Consider the following 22,757-nt stretch of genomic DNA (forward strand, 5'->3'; position numbering starts at 1 on the left):
ATTCTAACTGTTGCTCGATTAAGCGCTACCAAGATCCTCAGGGTTGTTTTTAAAAAAGGCTGCAGCCCTTAATTAATTCCCTGAAGGTTTTTGTATTCTCTTCAAACTCCCAATCTGATTTTCTGTCTTTCCGCATGTTCCTATGTATTCAGCAGCTAAGCAACTATGCTAAAAAAACGTTCTTGTAAAACACCGAAATGGTGTTTCCCTCCCCCAACCTTTTGTAGAACAGGGTAGCTGCAAATTACAGGGAGGGTCAGGAATTTTGCTGTCAGCTGATTTGAGACCTACGAGAACAAGGAACTATACATTTTTTGCTCATGTTAACTTCATTCATTACTATTGATAGAAAAGTAGCTTAAAATTATGTTTCTACAGAAACCTTTTGAGATATGGTGGCCAGAATTAAATGGAATACTCAGATTCTCAATGCACGTTTAAAGGCTGAAACATCCACAGCAGCACTGCAAAGATGGCAGGTTAGTTCTGCTCAAGTACGTGTGATGCTTGTGAGAGCTCCTCAGCATGTCTGCTGGTGAAGTCAGAGGTAGTTTAATTAAAATTTTGGATACAGAGGGAGAGCAAGAACAATTTATGCTAAGTGACAATTTATGAGCAGTAAATAAGTGTAATATATGAGTTAAAAGCACCCTTTTTTGAGAAAGCAGCAAAGAAGTAAGTATAGCATTGTGTACTAAGGTCTGACCCCGCAAACATTTACTTACCTTTACTAAGATTATTCCCTAGACAGTCCTATAGAACTCAGAGAGACTTCCCTGGGGGAAGGTTGCTTGTGCTCAAGTATAACTTCATTAATTCCACAGGCTCATGATCTGATTATTTAGCTCCACAAAACTTGTTTAACTTCAAATACCTCTTGGATAATTATAAATAAAAGCAGAAATCATGACAAAAGGCATATTTAATAATAAAATAAAGAAAATAAATGTAAAGTCTGCAAACTAAAGCATTTAAAAATTAGGAAATACCCCAGAAATTAAATTACCTGGGCTGAATTGTTTGTTCTGAAAAGTAAGCAATATGAATAAATCAGATCCAGGAAAAAAGATTTTAAGCCAAATTACTTCTGTTTATTGAAAATTATGGGAATGTAATTGCGTAAATGACTCATGTATACACTCAAGTGTATTTGAATATGCATAATACAACATGCTTAGTTCATGTGCAGATATGCATGCTGCTCAAAATGACATCAGTGGCTCTGTCCTAGACAAGTGAAGTCTTATGACAGATGTGACAGATGTATACAAGTAACACAGGCAAAGTGAAGTTGTTACAAAAGAGAACACGTAATTGTTTCACTGTGTGTATTTGGATAAGTCAGAAAAAACTTTCAGAAGTAATTACTAATTTGGGGGGGTTGAAGAGAAATGTCACTGCAGTTTTCAGAAGTACTGAACATTCAACATTAATGAAAGCTGAGAATTTTGAGTACGTGTAGAGACTGAGTCAGTATTTCTGGAAATTGGCTTTTACTGAGCTTTAAAATCCTGACTTCACCCACCTCTGAAAATTTTTCCCTGACTTTCACAGAATGACCATAGTCTGTACACTCAAAAGAAAATATTCTGATGATAGAAGTCATGTAGAAATATTTTTGTTTTTACTCAGAAGTAAAAGACAATGTATTTTGTGCTTTTTTTTCCCTCAAGGTGTTATTTGTTATTTGTCAAGTTGAAGGTCATGCACAAGAGTGAAACTTATTTTACCAAAAATTTAAGTGTTACAGAAATAATTGATTGCCAAGTGTGTAGTCAAAAACAGTTTATGAACACTTTTGAGAAGCACATTTTCATAAAGTCCTATTCCAGAAGACAGCAATACATATTTAAATTAAAAAAAATTCTGAAGTATAAAGACAGGTATGTTCTGGTAATATATCCAGATTGTACTTATTGATTGTATTGATATTATGTACAGATAATCTGTAAACTCCCTTAAGATAAAACATACTCTTTAAAGATATTCTTATGACTTAATTTATGATATAAATAAATGTTATTACTGAGGATGCAGAAAGCAATTTTTCCTCAACTTTACCTCCATGAATAATAGTTGACAGAAGGCTCTTCAGGGTGAAATGTCATAGCCTTTTTTACCGTGGCTTGTGATAAAAGTGAACCATCAAAATGGTAGGTTAATTTTAATTTTTTCTTAGAAAAGAGTTTATTATGTCTGCATACCCAGAATGTTTTTCAGTTCTCATAATCAACTCTGAGGCCATAGTTTATGACAAAAGTAAAGGAAATGGAGGTAATATTCATTTGCACCTGCTCATACAAACACAGCTGTACCACCTCCTCCTAGTGAGATAAAAATTTTGTCTGCAAAGTTCAAATCTGGAACTAAATATCAAAGATTGTCAGTGTTAAGTTTGTTGTTTAGTTTAGGTCCAGTGTTAAGTTTGTTCCTATGACTGCTTATAGCTTTACTGCACTTACACTGGTAATCCCCATTTGTATAAAAACAACTTTAACATGTAATTTTTTTGCCTCTATAACTTAGTAAAATAAAAGGTCAAAAGCAATTTTTTTTCCTCCAATACAGTAATGCCTTTGCGGAATGCACTGATGTATACAAGTAGTGAGAAGGTGTGTGTTGTTTTTTTTTTTGTAATCCTTCTAACCAATCTGGCTCAGATGGCAAAACTTTTAAATGTAGATCTGGCCTTACTGAGAATTTTTGCAAAGATTGGATGTGCGTATTCATTTATTTCACAACATAAAATAAATGTAATTTTGACTCATCTTCTGTATAAATAGCTCTACTATGTTATTAGATTTTTCTCAATTACTCAGATTACCCATATGTTTCTTAGGTTATAGAGATGATTTTATGCTTGTATAAAGAACATAGCAGAATGATGACATTTTCTCACTGATGTGCGATGGTACTTTTGAAATGGTAACAATCTATTGCCAACGATGGATGTTGACTCAGGCATGAGATTTTCCAAAGGCGTGCTTACTTTAGAGACTAGTGTATCGTGTTTCCATCTGTTTGGACAATTTTTATTTTTTTTGGGAGGGGGGGCCTAAGTGTAAAACCCCAAATACAAGCCATCCCAGATGCTTAAGAAAATTTTCACCTGTTTGCTAAAAGGCAATAAGATGAAATGGAAAATCCCCTCAAAACACCTGCCACGCAGGATTGTATAATCCTCTCTCAGACAGCTAGAAACTCCTTCAAATTACTTTTGGAGTTGTACAGGAGAGTTGTCACCTGAAATTTTGTACTCCAGCAATCCAGAGATTAGAGACAGCGATCCTTAAGATGGTGCAAACAAATTTCGTGGTCAGCTATCAGTGATCAGACAGCAAGGTAGGCGCTATCAGCCATCCAAATACCCGAGGCCTGATTTCCTGAAGCATCTGCGAGAATGGGCCAGAGGGGTGTATTCTTTGGGTTCCAGGAAATCTGACCTCGGGTTATTTTGGATGTTGGCTGATAGAAGCCTTTTCCTTGCTGTCTGATCACTGTAGCTGAAGAAATTTGCATTCCTCCTTTTTGCATTTTATCCTGCTGACTTTACCAAACAGGATTGATGAGAGCAGGTGAGACTGAAATCCCATTGTATTAGCTCCTTTTTTTCCTGGCATGCAGAGATTTGCCTGTCCCTCGCAGGGAGTATTTTGTAGATGGGCCTTGGAGAGCGTACCTTCAAGGTTCTAAAAACAGGCTCTTCTTTTGTAAATACCCCTCTTTTTCCCTCCCCTGTTTGCTGAGATTAGATAACCTTCTGATGATACATTCTTTCGCATCCTTCTGTGGCTTCAGTTGGGTAGATCTAAAGGGATCTGTTGCTTAAATAGAAGCCTCCCCTGCAGTACACCAGTCTGCTTTCATTGATGCTAATTTTTTTTTTTCTTTTGTACATGCTGTCTGTTGATGCATTTGCGCAGGAAATGGTGCAAAAGCAAATAAAGTGGAAGAGAACAAGTGAGTGTGAAAGAAGGAGCAACTCCATGCTATTGGCTGTACTCAGCAGGACTGATGAGGGCAGGTGAGAAGGGCAAAATTTCTTTCTCTCTCTCTCTCTCTTTCTCCTCTCTCTTTCTCTCTCTCTTTCTCTCTCTTCTTTCTCTCTCTCTTTCTCTCTCTCTCTCTCTCTCTCTCTCTCTCTTCTCTCTCTCTCTCTCTCTTCTCTCTCTCTCTCTCTCTCTTTCTCTCTCTCTCCTCTCTTCTCTCTCTCTCTCTCTTTCTCTCTCTCTCTCTCTCTTTCTCTCTCTCTCTCTTTCTCTCTCCTCTTCTCTCTCTCTTCTTTCTCTCTCTCCTTTCTCTCTCTCTTTCTCTCTCTCTTTCTCTCTCTCTTTCCTCTCTCATCTTTCTCTCTCTCTTTCTCTCTCTCTTTCTCTCTCTCCTTTCTCTCTCTCTTTCTCTCTCTCTTTCTCTCTCTCTTTCTCTCTCTCTTTCTCTCTCTCTCTCTCTCTCTCTCTCTCTTTCCTCTCTCTCTCTCTCTCTCTCTTTCTCTCTCTCTCTCTCTCTCTCTCTCTCTTTCTCTCTCTCTTTCTCTCTCTCTTTCTCTCTCTCTTTCTCTCTCTCTTTCTCTCTCTCTTTCTCTCTCTCTTTCTCTCTCTCTTTCTCTCTCTCTTTCTCTCTCTCTTTCTCTCTTTCTTCTTGTTTTAGTTGATGTAACCACTAGGAGACTGGTGACCCTGTGGCCCTCTAAATATGGTGTGATTTAGCCAAAAGGTTTTCCTTTTCTCTCTATCAGGGTAACCTGAACAGTAGAGTTACAGGGTTTTTTTTGTTTTTTTTTTTCCTTTTATGCTTAAGTTTGATTCTGACTAAGACAGTAAGCAATTATGGTCTCAGTGTTCAGTTATTGTTGTCTGAAGTTTTCCCAGTCTGTTCCTGCAGAATAGGAACTGAGACTGGAAGGGAATGTTTGGGTCATAGGATTCAATCCTTTGCTGCAATAGGCATCACATCTTGTAAATCCTGTTAAAACTAACCAAGCTCATTCTTTAAACAATTTTTTTCATTCACCTCACCTGTACTGAGATACCCTACATCATTAAAAAAACACTGTTCCTCAAAATTAAGGGCCTGAGCTCTGCTCACTGCTAGCAGAGGTGCCTCTGCTTAATAAACCTCCCCTCATCTAATAGCATTACTGCTAAATAAGCTTTTTGCAACTGACAAAAACGCAGGATATAGAAGTGAAAATATGGTAGTTAAATGTTTGTTTTCTTCCAGCTGTTCTTGTCAGAAAGCTGTTCTGGGACCTCACTGATTAGAAACCTGCTTTCTTTTTCCAGCTTTAATTTATTCATGGCTTGTTAACTTGTGCTTGAAAAGTAGTTAGCCAGCTCACAACCTCCACAGTGCAGTTTCCTGCGTTGTCCTAACTGCCTTGTGGGGGTTTGCTTAAAGGTTTGTTTTAGGTATGTCAAAGATTGTTCACTAAGGTGAGTAATGGGAATGGACAGCTAGTGTTTTGGCAATGTGTGTTCCATAAAGGATGTAGGAATGTGGTGGAAGATCCATGGTTGCTAAATGATACTACAGTAGTGGAAGAAATCTTTGGCTTTTCTGAGTATAGATTACAAAAGCCTCGTAAACAGAGATGTTTCAGGATGTCTTCAGTCATGTTTTTAAAGTCAGCATTGCAAAGTTCTTCTTATCCACAGGGAGGATTTATTGCTAGAATACAGTGAAAAGTAATGTTAATGTCCTTATGATAGTTTTTCTGATTCAGTGGGGGAAAAAAATATAATACTTCAAGAAAGGAAATATCATGAGCTGAGCCTATGTCCTTTGACCAGAAATTGGAAAGAGACAATAAATTTCCTGAGAATTTATATTTTCTAGCTCTTTTGCTGATTCAGAACTACCATGTTCCTCAGTGATTTTCTGCAGTGGAACTCTAAATACGTAGAGGTTTGTCTGTTTGTAGTCATAATACTAAATTATTCTTTGTCCTTTCAGATCTAGCCAATTTCCTAGACTGACACTAGAACAACAATCTGAATTGATTCCGTAATTTATAACTAGTTTTACAATTAAAATGGGTTGCTTCCTTTTTAATTTTTGAAATTAAGCTTTAAGCAGACTCCTGTAGACAAGTTTCATCTTCAGCTAATACTCTGAGGATTTACTAAAATCCTCTGAAAGGGGAAATAATATAGTAGAATTTTTAGAGGAAACGCAACATAAACCATATAATTTCAAAAATATCTGTCTAGGACTGTTTTTTTTTCTTTTTTTTTTCCTTATATTCATGCACTAGAAATCGTGGAGTTCAGGAGAGATTTGGTTAATGGGATAGGATGGGACCCTAAAATATTCCTTAGAGTTGTTTATTGATGCTTTCAGGTACACAGGTAATTGCTTTACGCTAGCAAAGATCATTTGATCTGTGTGCATAGAAGGGTGAAATTTCATCCTATAAATAGGCTGTGTAGTAAAAGTTGAAACTTTATAATGCCCACGTAATGACTACTCGCTGAAAAACTCTCCTTTGAAACCATTAGTTCACCCATAGTTTTGTAATGGAATTGCAGATCATACTCATAATCTATTCCTTTATTATAATAGTAAATATTAGACATTGCTTCTACACTCAGAAAGTCAGTCAATGCTATTTATATTTATGGTTGCAAAGGGTAACTGCTGTAAATGTTATTTATTTATTTAAAGTGTGGGAAAGTGAAAGGGTTTGGTCATACATTATTCTGCCACATGATGTCCTCCTAACCTAGGTTAAAATCAGAGAATGCATGCAATCAAATTTCAACAATGCAAAATACTGTAACATTCAGACATGTATTTATAGAAATGGTATTGATCTTGCTTACAGATTACTATGACTCTAGAAAATCAGAAGAATCTATTTAATTTTTTAAGTTACTGTGTATTAATTGTGAAGATTTCTCTTGAGTCTGAGCACTCTAAATACAGCCTTATGAAATATCTGCATTAAAATCCAAAACCTAAGAAGCTTAAGCATTCTTGATTTGTTCTACTTTAATGAACACAGTCCAATTTAGTGTTACTGCTACTGCTCACTCTTCTGTACAGATACTTTGTGCTGCTTATTTTTTCACCAAGGCAATTTGCATGTTGCATGCATTATGTAAGAGTTGTAATTAATCTTGTTATAAAGAAGTGACTCTGAACAAAATTTCAAGTACTTGTATTTGAGGAATGGCACAAATACAGTCTTTAAATGTGACATATTATTTTTCCTTAAATTTATGCCAAATTATTTCTTGCTTTAAGTCGTTTTTTTCCTGTCAAAAATGAGTATTCTTTGCAATGTTAATGTAACAAATCTTCGTCTGTTTAGGACTTCGTGCATGTTATTATTTTGTGTACTGGATCATAAAAGCAGGGATTAATCTAATCATCCTATTCCAAATAAAGGAAAATAGATTCTCTTTTAGTTCCAAAATCTAAGTAGGCTGCAGAAAAGTCTGTGGCAGTGCTGAACAGGTGCATCCACCAGAGGTCAGTAAGGCGCTTGATGCAGTGTGACATTGACCATTGAACCCTCCCAGCTGGCATAATGATTAAATCCGGTGGTTTAGAATATTAAACAAAAGAAAAGGTGTTTTTTGCATCTGCTTTGTTTTCAGCAGAGTTGACTGGTCTGTTTTCTCTCCGTATTTCATCCGTATGTATCTGTATATACTCATATATATGCATAGACATGTATTTCCAACCATTTAGAAACCAACAGAGATGCAAGTAAAATTTCACCTCTTTCTGCTCATGTGATCTTTTAATATGATGGGGATTTACACTGAGTATAAACTACTTATGATAACACATTTTGTGTGGTGGCTGAATAATAGCCAAAGGAAAAATTTCTAACACAAGTATCTACATTTTTTTGAAAGTTTTTATTTGCAAGTCTGAGTCTTACTGTCTCCACTAAGTAAGAGCCTGCTGACACATGACACTGCAGGGCTTTTTTTTGATACGGAACATAAATTTGACTTAAAATTCAGCTTGGGATTTTTAAATGAGCCTGTCCTTCAACTGAAAAAACAAGGAAAGTGGAGTATTATTTGGGGAATAAAAAGGAACTGTTTTCCATGGAATATTCAGTAATTGGTCCATCCCTCTCCTCTAAATGCACTCGGCACTATTGAAGGTAATTACACTAATCATCACAGCATTTAGGCACAAATTACATTCAAGAGGAAAAATGACAGTGCTGTTGTAACACACCAGTGAAATCTGTTTTGACAAGTCAAACAAGCATCTCTTTAATTAAATAATAGTAATAAAATATTTAAATTGCACTTTAAGGTTTCTACTCCTATTTTTTGACCAGGCAAAAAAATTCAAGAACTTGGTATATATCAAGTAATGAAAATGCCTCCAGCATATCTAATATCACTGTGTTTTATAGCTCAATGAAAGAAACTAAGCTGCGCTGTGCACAGGTATAAATAGTTAATTATTTAATTCCCTTTTTGCTATTTGAGGCTGAAGCAAAAGGGAAATATTTTCCCCCATCCTCCCAACGCAGTCCAATTTTCTTCAGAGGAATGTTAATCAGCTTCCTAGTGCCAGAGGGCTACAATCACCAACTACTAATTAGTTTTAGATAATGATATTGGTAATGAGCCTCTAGTTCCTCAGAGGCAGTAGACTAAGCCTGACTCAGATTTATTCCGTTATTTTTCAATAATGTTATTGTGACAAGAAATGTGAGCAGTTTGAGCATGTTTAATGCCAAATGTTTTTCATTAATTTCATGGTAACAACACATCACTTTTGTACAGATTTTGTTGAAATAACAGCTGGTTTTAAATTAACTTTCCATTAAGCAATGATATTTGTCTCCTTGTTAGTCCAATTTTCTGATTACTCTCTAGGACATCTTTACCATTTCTTAGGCAATTATCTAATCACCTGCAGTGAGAACCCTAATTGGGGAAGAGTCTTAAAAGAACTTCCTGCAGAGCTACTTCTCTGGAAAGTTTGTACCTAATCTCATGTTCAGCAGAGACTTCACACTGTCATTTTTACTGGGCATCAAGTCCTCTGATCTGCCACTGGGCAGATACCTCATGAGCAGGATTATAATGTGTTAGAGACCTCAACTATGAGGGCAGAGAGAATCATTCAGTCTCTGGTCCATGTAGAGCTGTTGCCACACTTGTCAGATGTGGAGGTATGCTGTATGCCACAAAAAATTATCCTCTAAGCTCAGAATACTGTTCTTCATTACAGCAAAGGGAGAATACCATTATCCAGCAGGCAGTAACAAATACTGTGGAATGACTTCAATTCTGGAGTGTGATAAGACAGCAGTAATGAGATGTTTCAGTACTTGAGAGAGGATGTCAGTTTGGTGTTGCCTCCTCTCCCTGATGAATGTATCTTAAAGGAGAATTGTGCTTAATGGACAGACATGTGGAAAACCCTGCACCCATTTCCATGTAGCATTGGACGTTGAAAATGAAGTTGCTGAAAGCAGAAACTTAATATGTGTGTCTCCTGACTGACAGATCAGTTCCAGCTGATAGGCCTTATTTGACCCTTAATCCCTTGAAACACTGAGTTCCTGAGTCCCTGTCAGAAGATTAACAGTGGAAGACTGTAGCATATTGAAACGTTTTGAATTTTTTTTTTCTCTTTTATCTTTCCATGGTTTTCTTCTGTTTATACATGTTCAGTGCCTTAGAATAAAAGCCAGAGTCTCATTCCTGCTCCCAAAAGATTAGGCATTTAAAAGCTTTTTTTTTTTTTTTTTTTTTTCATGTTTTAAATGCCTTCCTGAAAACACTTGCAAGTGCTGTCAGGTGGTACATTGAGTTCCCTAATTGAAAGGCAAAGAGTGAATGCTTTGCTCTTGTAATTGAAAGTTCCCTAATAGGGATGAAAGTTTCTCAATTTTGACCAGCTGAGCATTAGAAATCTACAGTTTTGTTGTTCCTTAAGTATGTGGTGGGCAGACTTCAGGGCATATGTAACAGTGTTTAAGAAATCAAGAAAATATGTGATATTTTTGTGTTGCACTGATTAGACAATCCATCTGGGAAGAGTAACACCTTGAGTTTCTGTTCTGGCTTCCAGTAGAGTTTTTAGTCTAATAGCAAATGTAAGATACAAAAATGAGGTACAGAGTTGCATTTGCTTGTGTGATCCTTCCACCTGGCCCAAGAGGTCTTGAATTATTTTCCTTATAGTTGTGCAGTTTCGGCTGAATGGAATGAAGTAGTTTCTGGCTTGCTTGATGTTACATATTTTTGGGGAAAATGGATAGATGTGAATTTGAGCTCCCTCCTAGTGAGGAGGAAATCAAACCTGAGCTTTCTATTTCTTAGGTGACCACTAGGCGGTTACATGAACAGGAGAACTTTCATTTCCTCCAGCCATGCTTTACAGGAGTAGAATAGGTGCCACTCAGCTCTTTAAAGATTCTGTAACTTTCTTTAGAAGAGCGATCTAGGCTATAGATCTGTAGTGAATGAAAATGCTTTCCATCAAACCTGAGAAAGGAATTGAGAGACATACTCTTGTCTATAAAATTTTTGTCTAGACTAGCTCTTGGCAATGGTACTCTCTTGCTGCTGACTTAAGGTTGCTCTATTCCTTTTGAGTCATGTGTAGGGCATGTGGTAACTTTGCTTAAGCTCCTGGACTCTGATTTCAGACCAAGTGCCAGTAGTTATCTATTATGGCATTTGTATGTAAGCTTTTTATTGCATTTATCACTTTAATTATTCTCACTTTGTGTGGAATCTTTGTAATTAATATTGGATTGCTTTTATTTTTGCTATATCATGATTTTCAGAGGCCCTCCCTCACGAACATATCTGTGCAAATGGTGAGAAGATAGTAATGAGAGTGTTATATATATAAAAAAAAAAAAAGTAAGATTCTTGATCCACGTGCCAAAGGTATGCTTAATTTAAATTGAAGGAAAAATATACAATGCATCTTGAATTTCTAACGCACTGATACTAAGGAGATTAAAATGAGGCTTTCATAATTTAAACATAAATTTGGAAGTGGTATTAATAATACTCTATACTGCTATTCACTTTATGGGAATTCTGTGGTAAATTGTATGCTTGTAAAGCATGGTAAGTGTCAATGTTATACCTCTGCAAATACTTGTATGAAAGAATTACAGCTTTTTCTGAGTATGTCTAGTATCTAGATTTTCAATTTCAGGTTAAACAATATCCTCTTATTGGAAGAATTGCAAATGGAAAAAGCTTAAATTTTCCATCACTTTACTGAAAAGGAGACTAGAAGACTTAGCTATTTATATTGATATTAAGACACATACTACTGAGCTCTGGCATGGTGGCTAATACATATTTATTTGATGAACAGCTCTACTTCCAAATAAAGATAATGTTAAAAATGCATGCTAAGTGTTGCAGCCTCATAATCGGCAATGCTGCAGACTAAGCATCAGGATATATCAGTTACAATGAAAATACAGGTACTATGCAAGTTAGAACTTAGGTTCTCATAGGTTTTAGGATAGCTGTGCCCTTCTCCCCTGCTTACCACCGGCACTCCACATGGAGGTTTGTTTTAGGGTTTAGAATGTGCTTTCCTCATATAAGGGTTGTAGGAAGCAATTTTTGTTTAATATAACAGGACACATCTATCCAAAAGATTGTATTTTCTAATGAGTAGCAGGAATGTCTACAGTAGTTACAATTGCAATATTTCAGGGTAACAGAGTATTTTTTTTTTTTTTTGAATGACTATGCACAGCTGTAAACTTTGGGAATTAGGAAAAAATCTTGAATCAGAAGCAGTTTACTTCCTATCTTTCTACTTTGCATGATCTCAAAGATTGTTTTTGAAACATGATACGTTCCAACTGTGAGATATGAGAATCTGACTAATAAGATCTCAAGCCTGGCTAATAATATAATTTTTTTGTGTTTTGACTTCAGAATTTTATCCAGTTTGTGATATTTAACTTGCATAAATTGAGCTATTTAAATACAGTAATACTGACACATAGTGAAAGAAGTTTAGCTCTCTATAGATTGCAGGTGTCATAGTTTCATTTTACTTCAAACTGACATTTATCCCAGTTTTATCCAGGGCAGTAGATATTCTGTTGTGAAAATTCCATTTTGTAATTGGTACATACTTAGTAAGAGTTTATTATATGACATAGGTAAATGGCATTTGGCAAGCATAAGAGTTGTATTAAGTTTTATTCATTCTAAGAATTCATGAATCTTGTTTTTTCACAATTTTTCACTGACATCTTTAAGCAGTTAGTAAGGAAGTACGCAGTGTTCTACTTTCCTATCAGTAATCATATTTTATTGAGAGCCAATATTATATTTTATACTTAATCACTTGATGCATGCATACAGGTATTCAAAATAGTAATGTAAAGAGCCAGTTTACTGGTAAAAATTCTAAAGCATCTGTTTTGGTATATGCTGCTGTGAGAAATCTCAGCTGAGATTTCCAGCACATTTCCATAGCTTGCAATTTCTGCAAGCACCTTGCAGGAGGAACTTGAATGGGGGGAAAAAAACCTTTTTGTATTCTAAATTAAGTTCAGATGTGCTCCTTCCAAAAAATAAAGGAAGGATGAGTCAGAGTTTAGGGGGGAAAGAAAAAGAAATGAAATCCATAGCCTTGAGAAATCAGAATATGGGAAGAGAATGAGAAGAAAAGGGATAGGAGATAAGAGGGGGAAATAAAGTAGTTTGGTTCTCTCAAGGATCAACTAACTTTCCCTTTTCTGCTTGTAAGCACATAATGCACATGGACATTTTTCCCGTTTATGCCATACCAATTTTTTGCTTCCTTTTATCATAGAAATATGGGATGATTGCAGCTTACCAAGGTGACAATAAGTGTATACTTCTTCAGCGAAGAGCTGATGTTTCATCATCTAGGCATGCCATATTGTTGTATGTCTCACAACGTCACCCACAAGAGGTTTATGATGTTCCTGAATGACAAATGCATCACGCTTTGGCAAACTCCTCATGACTTGAATTTCTATATTTATTTGGCAAATATAGAAATCCTTACTGATGGTAATTTATATCTTGAGTCTTCTGACAGCTTCAGTTCTCTGTAGCCTATTGGCTACATGTAGATCATGAACTGGTCAGTCAGGCAAAGGAGAGAATGTTTTATAGCCTTTAATTATTTTTAAAGGACAAAAAAAAAAAATCTGCACACACTTGTGTCCAAGGAACTTTTGAGGGAAAAGTATCTTTAAGAATAGAGAAGTATGACAGAGAAACATAATAGCAGGTGCTACTTGAAAGAGTTCTGCCAACATTCATGTAAAGAACCTGCTTAGGTTGACTCTCAAACTTGCTTTCATTCCACTGTTTTTGTTCGAAACCTAAAAGTATAAGAATTTTCTTTTTTTCTCCTTTGTTCTAGAGAACTGTATGAACCAGATTCACAAAGCTTGCAAAAATTTGTCCAGAATTCTTTTGTTGTTTCAATCAATGCATAGAATTATTTAAACTGGAGCTCTGCTTATGACATATGCAAATGTTTCAGTAGCAAACTAAAAAAGTTAGTGTGCCGGGAATATATATTATAAATATGAAGAGATAGAGAAAGGATCAAATAGATTGCTAACTACATGGGCAAACCATTCATCTTGTATCTAAAAACCTCTTGTGGAACATGCAGAAAAGTAAGTTTTCCCAGTAGAATATTTTATAATGATAAAAGGTCAAACTATTCATGGGAAACTTCAGATTTTCAAATAAGAAAATTAAAATATTAACTTTGGGATTGGTTCAATCAAAAAGAAATACTTTGGATTTTTTTTCCTTTTTCCAGACATGCAAAAAGAATTTGAATTCCTTCAACAAAAAGTTAAGCTTCTTTTCCTTATGAGAGAATTATCTTAGGGATGTTTTTCCTCCCCTTTTATCTTCCATTTTCTCTCTGTTGGGCATTTTCATCTGTTGGATCTTTGGAAGGCTATGTATCTCAGGATGCGTGGGTTTGTTGTTTTGTGGGTGTTTTTGTTTGTTTGTTTTTGTTTTTTTGGATGACTTGACTTACTAGGCATAATGACTGTTAATATAAAGATAAAGCTTATACTGAAATTATTGGAATATTTTTGGTTGTTTCAGAAAGGCAAAATGGAACACTTCAAATTAAAATATTAGAAATGTTTTGGTTTCAGAAACTGAAGATTTCAATAACACTCTTCCACTGAAGTTTTTCAATTTAACTTTTCTTGGGAAGAGCAAATCTTTAATTTCTACTGAATGGAACTCTGAATTCTATTTGAAAAGTTTCCATTTAGAACTACTTTTGATACATTGACCAAAAAAAAAAAATCTGATAGTGTACGAGTCTCTTGGGGAAAAAGGGTAGTCTTATTTTTATCAGAATTTGAACATCTACTGCTCTTTAACTCCTTCCCAGACTCATAAGACAACCTTTGATCCTGTCTCTTTTCTTTTTCTCTTCTCTATCTTTTGTAATTTTTATTAGTAACAGTCTTGTGCCTCAATCTTTATATCATAGGAGTAGCAGAGATTGGAGTAAGAGTTATGAAAAAAAAATTATTGCTTGGCTACCACTTAAAAACTCAGCAAAACCCCAAGCAAAACAAAACCCAATGTGTTCACCTTATCGTCAGTTGACTGAAAGGCTAAATAAATTAGGAATTTGGCAGGTGTGACTTGCTTACCTCCTTCCTCAAAGAAATAAGCCAGACTGTCTAGTAGTAATGTACTTGTGCAAATCTATGTTATACCTTAATAAACATATTTGTGTGAGCAAGGAGTAATACTTCTATTTCAAAGGAACTCTTGAGGTTTCTTTTTTTATTATTATTATTATTCTTTCACACCAGAATAAAATCAAAGGTCCTGAACACTTTCACAAAAAAGTGGCTGGTCAATATACTCATTCAAGACCAAGACTTGAGCTTTTTGATTCGGGGAAGTGCGTATGTGTGTATCACCATAAGCACAGGGCACTAGCATGAAGTGCAGAGATTTGAATCTCTGTTCTGCTAGGTTCGGAGCAGTTTGTTTTGCGTTACTCTGAGTCAGGCAGAGCATGGACTTGAATCTGGTTCCCCCTGTTTCAAGCCATTGCCTTTTCGACAGGCCTGTCAAGTGAGAGTACAAGTGTGTTTGAATGTATGCATATGCGTGTCTCTCTTATGGTATACCTCTGTGGGAAGAATCAGCTTAAAACAACATCTTATGCTAAAATTCCATTTAATCAAAAATGCTTTGCCCATCTCTATGGGTATAAATAGCAAATAAGTACTTACACTCAGAACGACTCATCAAAATTCCATTTAAAGCCATTAAGGTTAATTTGTGCATTTAAAAGGTTGTTATCAAGCAATTAGTTTGCCTTCTGTGGAATATTGATTTTTTTTTTTTTCCTTTAATGCATCTGAAAGGGAGACTGGAAGAAACTGTCAGACCAAACAACAAAAATAAATAAATTTACTTAATGTTTGGTGAAAGGACCCTCCAGAAAAACATACATACTAATTTCCAAATTCCGGTGTTCAGTGCTGGAATGAAAAGCAGTGGCATGAATTCCGTATTTCTCACCACCGCAGTCCTGCAGAATAGTGTGTGGTCTGCGACATCTGCACAATAAAAGCATACTAAACAAGTGGGCAATTTGCTCAAGTTGATGTTTTTAGAAAAAAAAATCAGCAGAAAAACAGTGATATTAATATTTTAACTGTATAACCTTTGAAATGATCACGTTACTGAAATGACTGGCACAGTTCAACGGCAGAACAGTTGTTTCACGGTCTCTGCAGCCTTGGTCCATATTCTCCATGCTTCACGCTTCAGAATCCCTTTTGCAGGCGTAGGGATGATTGAAAATGCACCAGTGCTTTAGTTCAGGAGCACAGTTTGATACTCTGCATAACAGTAAAATGTTATTAAGCAAACGTATTATGAAGTGGTTTAGTACTTGAATGTAGTAAGAAAGGAGATAGAAATTAAACAGCTATATAGCTGATCACACTTTCATTTCACCGCCATCGTTTTTGGAAGGTAAGTTCAATCCTGTGCTGACATCTTTGTGTCATTCTTCTCCAAATTTTGCATGATTAAAGCTCTTAAACCCTCTGTTGTTACTTTGGACTCTGTAGTTGTGTGTGGGAGTCCATAAAACAAAGCATTCTCATTGTTTTGATCACAGAAAGGTGTAGCAATATGTTTGATTAATATTTCCAAGAGCTGCAGTCTGAGGAAGTTGCTGGAAGTCCCTGTCTATAAGATTATAAACTTTGTACCTGACACTTGGACCAAATTTAGCCAATAATTTGGTTTTCCAGTCCTCTTGCTTGTCATGAAATCACTGAAGCATCAACTTCTTTTCCAGATTTTTTTACTTTCATTTAATTAGTTTTGTTGTGCTGCTGTGATGGGTGTGTGTGAGGGCCAGTGCTCCCCCTTGGTGATGCCTCCTCATTGCAGTGATCAGCAGGGGCACGCTAGTTTTGATCTTTGAGAACCGGGGTATCTGGCTTGATATCGTCTCTGGCAGGACTTTATCGCTGACCTTCTCTGCCTTTATTCCAAATAGCTAAAATTTGTTGTCTTTTAATGTTTTTAAATGGAAGGTAAGACCATGAGCAAGCAAGCTAATTGGAAGGGGAAAGCAGACTTTTGAATTTTTTTTATCCTAGGGAAAGGAAATTGCTGTAGCTGTGAAAGAGGGAATTGTGTTAATGGCTTTTAGCTGACATCATGGCCACTTAGATCAAATGGATGGTGCTACTTACCCCGCCTCACCATTCCCAAGGAAATAAGTTGTGTTTCAGAGAGCCTGTGTTAGGGAGCAGCAAGAGCGGGTCTGCCCCGGGGGAGGATGAGCCAGGAGCCAAGGGTGACCCCAGCACCGGCAGGACAGTGGGAGCTCATATTTTTATGCAAGCTTTTGTGCAGCTGGCTCTAGCATAATTAGAAGTTACTTTAAATGGTTTAAGTTCACTCGTAAAATAAGAGAATTATTCCCACGTACATACAGATTAATGGAATATGCTCTTGCCATTTTCTGGTACAAGATAATGTAAATTTGTTCTGATGGGAAATGGTTGAGTTAATAGACTGAATATAAAGACTGTATTCACTTTTTATCAATATTCTTCAATGCTACATGTTTTTGTTATATTATGCAGGGCAGTATGTTAGTACAGTCAGAGGATAATATTAGGCATGCTGCTCCATCTTTGCTGGAGCTTTTAGCCTCAGAGGTTTTCTGAATCACAAAACTTTTGATTGCAGCATGGACTTTCTTTTGAAAAGCTTACAGCATTGTATATGCTCCTTTAGTTTAAAGGTTGGATACAATACTGACTATTTAATTCCTCGCTATGCAGGTTTCTCAAAAGCTTGTAAGAAAAGAGTAATTAAAAATTAGACTTTTTGTTTCACTATAATCTTCAGTCCAAACAAAAATTTGATCTAGATCTGACGTTTAGCCTCTGTTTTCCTAGGGTGCTGTGTCCTGTCATACAAATCCACAATTACTAGTCTGTGTGATTAGTTAGCTTTAGTAAAAGGTTTAGTAATTGGGTTTCAGGTTAGAAATAATCTGTCCTTGAGAGACTGTAAACTGTCAATTTAAGGGAAAGACTGTCTGCAGCAAGGCAAATACTAAAATCTAGAAGCCTCAAAAGATGAGTAAGTACTAACTATTCCTGTAACTAACTTATGAATTTATAAGCAAATCTTTTCAAATGTTTTATGCTGATCAATTTCTGTGTGCTGCTTTAGTGTTCATTCCGTTCACTAGTTATAGCTTGTATTAAATGAGATGATGAAATTTTTGGGTAGTGACTAAACATAGGATTTAAAAAAAAATAGCATTTTAAGCAGAATCGAAGTGTTTTGCAGAAAAAGTCTGTTCTGTCATGTGTTTTCCAAATATTTAGGCCAAAATTGAAACACGTTATTTTTAAGTGAATAGCTGAAATCTTTTGTAGACGAAGTGTGACTGTGTTTTTGGACTGCTTTTATGACACTTGTCACAGGTATTCCTCCTCCCATTTAAAACAACTCTGCATAGGACTCTTTCTTTTTGCATGTTTTGCTCTGCCAATTTAATGAGGCTGTAATTCCTAATGATGCTTTGAGGTGCTACTGCAATAAATTTTGGCAGTTTTTTTGCATCGAACTTCTTGATGCCCTTATGATCCTCAAAGGATACATTAACCTGGACTGTTAATTTTAAGGCAAACACACTGGATTAAGTTTATTGTTGCTCTTTGAATTCATCTGGGTTTGCTTCAACAAAAGCAGTCTGCAGTGACTGCTCCTGTGGTGGTATTTTTCCAGATTGCCTCGGGGACAAGCACTTTGGCACCGCTATAGGACTGAGCACTTCTGGGGAACTGTAGCCTGCTACAGCAGCTGCTCAACATTGTTACTTAATGTGCAGTACTCTCAGGGTTATAATTTTCAGCAAATTGAACATATTTCCCCTGCATTTAAAGACAGTTTCATTGTTAGATGGCTCGTATCCTCTCTTATGTTTTGTTGTTATTGTTGTGATGGTTTTTGAGCTTTTCCTGGTACCAATGGCAGATTTATCTTGCTTCTTCTGGATTTAATTATAGTCCCAGTAGAATTCTTGTTATAAAAGGAGTAGTCTGATTTGCATTCCCTCTGAAGCTGTTTTGACAAGTAAAACACAATGGCTTTCTGTATGGTGCTGTTCACAATCTTTCAGGCCGCGTTCCTGACACACAGAGAAAACAGCTGAGAGGAAGGATAGATACTTGAAGTTCTCCTACCGCCTGTTTTTGTAGAGAGTAGTTGCAGGGTCCATGTTAAGATTTGTCAGTCATGCTGCATGAGATACTGTGAAAACCTGCATCTCTGAACTTAACTGCTTGTCCCTCAAAGCTTCAAAAGTTCAAGCTTGAGTATGGATCCACAGACACAAAAAATATGGGTCACACCCAGAATTTGTCTTAATAATAACATAAACCTGCCTTGAGCATTGCGTCATATTTTGTGTCTATTTTTTTGTGTATGGACACGGAATCCTTGCACCCACTTCTTCTAAGCAAGAAGTTTTCCTTCTAATCTTGTCAAAGCATGAGCTGGTAACTTCATGGAGTTGCCCACAGTGAGCCTCATCCGTTGGTGTGTGTGTGTGTGGTGGTGTTTTTTTAAGTCAGCTTTGCAGTACAGTTTTATTTAGTATCGAGTCCCTTCTTTGGTTTGTCTCTAGGTGTTGTAGTTTGCACTGTGATACTAAATTCCATTTTTAATATCAATTTTTAAAAATATGGTTACACAGCTTTTTACATTTAACTTGCTGCCCTCTGCCCATTATAGTTAGTTGCAGTCCTGCAAGGTGCTTTTACTGACAAATACTGGGTCTATAAAATGTCATCCCAGGCTGATTAAAAACTTGGTGCAGACACAGGGGTCTTGTCTAGCTTAGCTTATTTCAGAATTTGGACTGGAGGGAACCTTTTTCTTCTTCTGTTATTAAAGATAAATTCAAGAACCATAAACATCCTTTTCTACCTCTTAGCCTTTCTGATCTCTCCTTGTTCTGTTTAGTCGGGACTCTAGTGCCTCGCTCTATGCTGCCGGTACAAGTCATTCCTAATGTCTTGTTGCTCTTTCCCTTTCACATCGGAATAACCCCATTGACCTTGTGGGGTGACTGCTGATTCGGTGTCCTGAGTTCAAGACCTGGCTGTCATTGCTTAGGGCCTTAGGCATTTCTAGTCTGGAGTGACGCTTAAGTCTAGTTAGGTGACGTCAGCCCCCTCTTTATGTAGTTTTCCGCATCATGCTAAAATATGTAAACTATGAAATAGCAGTTTTGTAGATCAACTACCTTTCTTTCTAGATATGTCAAACTCTCACTGGATTTCAGCCAACACAGCATTCACAGCTTTATTGATTTAAATGGAGCTATATTATTTAAACCAATGGAAGAACTGTCCTCTGTTTTTTATATGTTCAAGTAAATTTATGATTCTTAAACTGTAATTGCTATTTTGTGGCTACCTAAGTAGCCACACTAAAATGACTGGGGCTATTCACTGTGCCATCAATTTAGCATGTGTTTGATGTTTTTAATATTAGGGTCATAATCTCTCTACTTTTCTGTAAGTGCTTCTGCTTGTGAGAAATAGGAATACTTACTTCCCAGGCTGCTTTAAATTACAGTGAGACAGTTGTAGGCTTTTAACAAACTTTATCTAAAAGGCAGATTCGTGATTCTATACTTAGCAGGAATATTTCTTGAATTGCTTCATAAATGTGCCAGATATTGAGGCTGATGCATTTTCCACTGAACTGCGATCTCCCACTAAAATAAAGGTGTGTTACAAAAAGAATAAATGTCTCTTCGTGCAGCCCCAGCTGCAGGACTGAGGTATAAATGGATGGGAGAAAAAAAAAAAAGTGCTACAGTTTGCTTTCGAAGGATTCGGTGATTAAGAATTGCTTCTGTTTCTCTGCTGAAGCAAATTCTGCTCATAATTATACCACACCCAGTGCATCAAGGCATGCCTTTCTATTTTTATCTAAGTTGTCTTCCATGTTTCCTCAGCAGAATGTCCCTCATAAGACTTATAATCATTTTCAATTAATATTGTCACTATTTCTGACTCAAAAGAAAGATCTGCTTTCTGATATTTCACATTTCCAGTCATGTTCCTGGCTTAACCCACTCCCTCCTCTCCAGTGCAATAATTAGAGGATTTGCATGTTCTTTATTTGCAACAAAGGGATAGTTCAGTATTCTGTTTCATTTGATTTCTCCTAATTTTTAAATATGCGCTATTTTGTGGTGTCTGGACTACTCATTTTAATTCTTGCTTATCACAAAACCTAGCTCTGCTGGGGTAATTTTCTATTTATAACAATGAGTTACTTAGCTGTCTGCTGTAGGGAAATACACCCTCTTTCTCACTATGTATTGCTTTATTATCATTATCTAAGACTTGCTAAGCTGGTAAACCATATTTATCTGCCGTTTGCTATTTTACTGATGATTACAAAAGGCTTTTTCTTCTTTCTTTCTTTTTTTCATCATCAAGAGCCTTAGACCATATGTAAAAAAGAAAATGGCATACATGTCTGCATTTAATTTGTACACTTAGTTATGACACTCATTGCCACAACTGGACAGCTTGTTGCCCATTTAGTAATTCGTAATATTATATAAAGTGCACATGCTTATTAGACATGAAATTCTCTGTATGCAGATTTGCATCTGAATTGTTTTGTCTTTGAGAAAGTTGTCCTTTATGCCTGTAGGAACTGGTTATGCATAGTGAAATAATACTTTTGGATGGTGTCATTGATCTCTTGGTAGGACTGCCTTTACCACCATCGTGAGCTCCTACTGCTCTAAGGATATTCTGAAGGAAAATAATTTTACCATTTGTTTATGGAAGGAATATTGTCTAGGGTGATTTATGCTGAATACTGAAAAAAACCACACATTTTACCACAGTACTTGATATTATGCATAGTTATTGTTCCAAAATATGAATTTGAATGAGTAAAAAGATTCTCAGTACACTAAGCCCTCATTAGATTTTGTGCATGGGAAATTGGACACTAAAGAGGTGCCTTTCTTTAATCCAGGTTTGATGTCTTACCTTTTTTATCTAACGATTTGGTATAATACTGATATATCAGTATCACTGGCTACGTGAAATCTGTTGCAGAATAGCAGAATTTTTTTATCTTACCTTTATAAACGTTTATTTGATTTGGAAGCCAGAGAATATTTTGGGAAAATTATTTGGAGATGTAGCCAGAAAAAAAGATAATCCATGTGTTTGCCTTTAAAACATTGTAGAAATTAAATGTAGTGCTTTTGAATATTGTAAAGATGACACCAAAGCAAAAATCCTTCTGCTGTACCTTATAGGTGTTCATAGCTAAATCTAGCAGTCAAATCTTGTCACTTTTCTTGGAGAGGCAAGGCTGTATGTAAGACTGTGGGAGAGGGCAGATGACAGAAAAAGAGCTCCTGATTGTAGATTTGAATTTGCCTAGCTATGGAACAGTATCTATTTTACGTATGGATTTAGTTCCAAACTGGCATGACAAGATACTTAATATGTCTTTCAGGTGCACAGCAGTCTTGTAAGAAGTTTCTTACAAAAAACACATGTGATTGACTTGTCTACTTAGGCTTTTCTGCTAGTGCCTGTAAACAACTGAGTGTCTTATTGACAGGGCTGGGAGACTTTCCCATGCCTATCAGACTTTTGCAGCAGATGCTATATGAATATATTTTACCATGACTGCTTTAGATCCCATGCTGCAGAGGTGAGACCTGGTGTGATAAGAGCCAGTAGGGAAAGGAACACGGTGGAAGCAAAGGGAAAAGCCCTGTTCCTCTCTAGTCCTTTCACTCAAGCCATGCCGAGTCTAAGATCAAGGAAGGTAGAAAGCAGAGACAGTGGAAGTGGCACCAGAGCAGTGGGAAGCTTTTTTTCCAAATCCAGTCAGTGGTTTGAGAACCAGTGTGGCTGGAGCCACTGGGAACTCAAGAGAGAAAGGGGATCATGTCAGGGGTACCTCTCCTTCCTCCTTACATATATAGAAAAAAGTGGGGGGAAATGACACTGGTGACAAGGAGCACATCTCCCTTTGCCTAAACACTCAGCTCTCACAGCTCCCAGGAGCAGAGGAGGGTACGCAGGTTTCTGTGGCGCACCTCTCCTCTTTTTCCCTCACTCGAGAGAAAAGAGCATAGCAGAGGAGATGCAGCATGGAAACAGTCTTGTTCACATAAAAGGGGTCCACTTCGAATCCTGCATA

At 36.5% G+C, this 22,757-nt stretch overlaps 1 long non-coding RNA gene across 1 annotated transcript in view; it reads left to right on the forward strand.

Moving 5' to 3' along the window:
• The first annotated feature begins 2,103 nt into the window (after positions 1 to 2,103).
• Positions 2,104 to 22,757, forward strand: part of LOC136992072 (uncharacterized) — a 29,096-nt gene continuing 8,442 nt past the window's right edge. The window contains exons 1-3 of the long non-coding RNA XR_010884082.1: positions 2,104 to 2,153; positions 2,569 to 2,612; positions 3,924 to 4,024. This is a non-coding gene — a long non-coding RNA (uncharacterized lncRNA). The remainder of the gene's footprint in view (positions 2,154 to 2,568; positions 2,613 to 3,923; positions 4,025 to 22,757) is intronic.

Source organism: Apteryx mantelli, chromosome 4 (assembly GCF_036417845.1).
Source record: "Apteryx mantelli isolate bAptMan1 chromosome 4, bAptMan1.hap1, whole genome shotgun sequence".
NCBI lineage: Eukaryota > Metazoa > Chordata > Aves > Apterygiformes > Apterygidae > Apteryx > Apteryx mantelli.